Source organism: Papaver somniferum, chromosome 4 (assembly GCF_003573695.1).
Source record: "Papaver somniferum cultivar HN1 chromosome 4, ASM357369v1, whole genome shotgun sequence".
Lineage (NCBI taxonomy): Eukaryota > Viridiplantae > Streptophyta > Magnoliopsida > Ranunculales > Papaveraceae > Papaver > Papaver somniferum.
In genome coordinates this window covers 151,388,065-151,392,322 of record NC_039361.1, presented here as the reverse complement: position 1 = coordinate 151,392,322, position 4,258 = coordinate 151,388,065, and positions in this window count along the sequence as shown.

Genomic DNA, 4,258 nt, shown 5'->3' with positions numbered 1-4,258 from the left:
GTCTTGATTTCTAATCTACTATAGATAAGTCTCGGACTAGGATAATAAGTATAGTTGAGCTCAAGGACTTCATGGCGATTCATCATACAAGTAGAAGAACTACTCAAGGTACCAGTGGAACTTCTCGACAAAAAGGTATGTGAAGACTTGAACTTATCTGTCATTCAAAAGTCTATCTAGTCTATCTCCTACTTCTTGAGACAAAAAGTCGTATTCTATATATATAGACTAGATTATACACATTTGGTATTTCGAGCCGAGTATACCTCGCCTATCTGTATCTCGAAATATGTGTTGGTAAGATTTTCGCTTCGATCATGTTTTTCTTTACCTAGTGACGAAAGTCATGATATGTTTCAATCACTTTGAAAATTACTTTCACGAGAAATGGCGTAACAACTATATAACGTCCTCTATGAATGTTTTAATGATTGGAATGAGAGTTTAGATTACATAACCAAGAACCGAAAGTATGGCAAGTGCCAAGTCCGCGAACTCTGTCCGCGAACTTCCGAAGTTCTCAAACCCGATAATTTCTGCTGAGTTGACAAACTACTTGCTGAGCTAAGTCCGCGAACCGGCTAAGTTCTTAAACCCGACAATTTCTGTTGGAGTTTGTAAACTCTGTCAGATTGCTTAAGTCCGCGAACCTTGTCTGTGAACTTGAGAAGGTTATATATCTAAAGATGATTTCTGAACTTAAACTTATAAAGACTAAGGAATGAAATTTGCAAACCGTGGCTATAAAAGTTCATGAACTGATTCGAGTGAATCAAATCATATTTGCTTCAATTGTTTATTGTGTAGTACATGAGATTTCCCTGCAATTGAACAACCCTCTAACTAGTTCATATCAGTCATTTGAACTAGTTGTGGTGAAGGAGAATATGGTTGGTATGAAATGCTCATATGGCTAACCTATTGGTTAACTATTGTTGAACCAACAATGTACACGTTTGGGTACGGTTAACAAACCTAGAAGAGTACATTTCATTTGTGTATAACAAGATAAGATTTCGATCTAACGGTTGAGATATATTAGCTTGAATCTAAATCATTTTTTCACCTAACGGTGGATATTGTTTGCTTTGTAACCAAGGCGAAACCCTGATTTGAAAGACTATATAAGGGGACATCTAGCAACTCTGCAAAACTAATCCCCACACCTTACGTGTGATACTAGTTTGCGTGCTAGAGTCGGTTCTCCTTTAACCTTTAGTTTTCTTCTTCTAAAACCAGGTTAACGACTTAAAGACTTCATTGGGATTGTGAAGCCAGACCGATACTACTTTTATCGTAGTTGTGTGATCTGATCTTGCATCTTCTATCGTACGAGTACAATAAAATTGATTGGCTTGAGATTAACCTCTTCGATAGGCAAGATATAAAAAGTAATCACAAATACCTTCGTCTCATTGTTTGTGATTCCGTAACATCTTGTTTCACTACCATACAATTAAGATTGTTGTGAGGTGATTGATTAATCTAGGCTGTTCTTCGGGAATATAAGACCAGATTATCAATTGGTTCCTGTTCACCTTGATTATTATCAAAAGATGGAACAAAAACTTCAGGGTTTTTCTGTGGGAGACAGATTGATCCTTTGATAGACTTGTCTGTGTGAGACAGATTTGTTTATTGTTAAAGCCTGCGATTTTGGGTCGTAGCAACTATTAGTTGTGGGTGAGATCGGCTATGGGAATCAAGTGCGCAGTATCCTGCTGGGATCAGGGGCATAGGGTGTGCAACTGTACCTTGGATCAGTGCGAGACTGATTGGGGTTCAACTTCAGTCCAGTCCGAAGTTAGCTTGGAGTAGGCTAGTATCTGTAGCGGATTGATACAGTGTATGTTCAATTTGGACTAGGTCCCGGGATTTTTCTGCATTTGTGATTTCCTCGTTAACAAAATTCTGGTGTCTGTGTTATTTCTTTTCCGCATTATATTTGTTTATATAATAGAAATAATACATGTTGTGCGTTAAATCATCAATTGGATTAATCCAACCTTTGGTTATTGATTATCATTGATTGACCTTTGGACATTGGTCTTTGGTACCGTCCAAGTTATTCCTTGTATTTGATTAGTACTCGCAGTTTCTGTTTGAGGAAATCAAATCAAGTGAGAGATATAAACTCGTTGATATACTTTTAATTGATTGAGTCTTGTTGATTCTCTTAAAATTATATTCGAGTTTGTCCATACAGATTGCTAAGTGAAATATTGGGTGGTGTTGTTAGACCCCCACTTTTTCAGATTGCATTCCTTATAATTTATGGTTTTAAGTCCATGAACTACCGATTTGAGAAATAACCAGCTTGGGTACGCGGGGTATGCGTACCTTAGCTACCGGATTTTGAGTTGGTTTTAGTTTCCATACTCAGCAGAACTTTTCGGGTGAAAAGTTCCGCCAGTACGTGTACGGGTACGCGTACCTAAGGTGATTGGTTTTGAGTTCGTAAACTCCAAACTCATCAGAATTCACGGACGTGAACTTTCGCCAGTACGCGTACCCAACCTGTCTCCTTCACCAATACCGCATGCACACATATGCACGCACTGGTTTCCGGCACATGGATTTATACACTAATGTTCGAACACACTACATACTTACATCTATAGGTGGTTACATATTCTCAATTATACATTTCAATCATTGAAACATTCTTCTATAATGTTATAACAGTCGTTAGACATAAAAAATCGACTATCGTCATCAAAGCTATTTTCAAGATTGAAACGTCATCATGTCTTTCGTCATGGGTAAAGATGAAAATGGTTAAAGCAAAATCTTACCAACACATATTTCGAAAAAAAATATAGGCGAGTAAACTCGGCTCGAAATAACAAATGTGTATGTATGAAAACTATCATACTTATACGACTTTTGTTTCAAGAGTAGGAGATAGAGTAGATAGACTTTTGAGTGACAAGATGAGTTCAAGTCTCCACATATATTTTAGTCGGATGAAGTTACACTGGTTCCTTGAGTAGTTCTTCATCTTTGCAAGATAATCGCCATGGAGTCTGGAGCTCAACTATTCCTAACTATCCTAGACCAAGACTTAGTCATAAGTATACTAGTCAATACATATAGTTTTGATCACTATCATTGAAAAACATGCTTCAGATAGAAACGCATGCGAGTTCGACCGAGCAATGCTCTAATAATCTCCCCCCTTTGTCAATTTTAATGACAAAACTATCAATACATATGGATTACAAAATAAATAAAAAAATTTAGCTTCTCGTACACATGCTTGATCTCCTTGGTGCTTCAACATTACTTGAAAACTTCGTCTTTTCCAAGTACTCCCATGATTCCATAGATGTTCAATTCAACATCATAGTTGTTGAAGTTCCGTAGCCATAACAATGAGAAAAAAAAAGCTCTCGATCATTGTTATACAGTGTCATATTATTATTACACAGCATCGAGGTTCTTATATCACAACTTTGACAACAATACTATGGTGATATGTATCACTCCCCCTTAGTCAATACTTTCGTCTCAACAAGAAAACCACTCCCCCCTTACATAATGACTCGTAAAGCACGTAAATCATATGTATTTGTAGTATGAAATATATATTAATTCTCTCCCTTTTTGTCAATAAAATTGGCAAAGGTACGAAAACGGGATCCTAATGAAATTTCCACGAAGACGCTTCAAGACCAAAGAAAAGTACATATCAACTTGTTTGGATGCAATCATAAAGCCGAAGCTAAATGCATTCATCAAGGAGTTTATAAAGATACAAGATAACCCCTAAATAATTCCACAGCCGCACTCCCCACAAAGATATGGAAATTAAGCGCAAGTTCAAAAGAACTCTCCCCCATTTGATGTCGTTCCCAAGAGAACAACAAGAGCGACCTTACTTTTGCAAGAAAAGAAGGATGACACGAAAAACCATAAAGAAATGATTTTCTATATCCAAAATTCTCAATTAAACTAACCACAAGAGAACCCATGATTAATTTAATCGGAATACACAATCATATTAAACACAAAAGTGATCAACTTAATTGAACATGCTCGACATAAGAGAACTTACGGAGATACGACTATGTTAACCATAAAAGAATGATTAACTCAATCGTTTTATGCTCAACACAGGAAAACCATATGGAGCATTGCAGTATACACATAAAATATGGATCAGGGAATGATCAATACTACGACATATACAAAGATTCATTATATCTTCGTCACTATTTTCATAACGAATTATAATAGACATAATCTTTGTCAACAA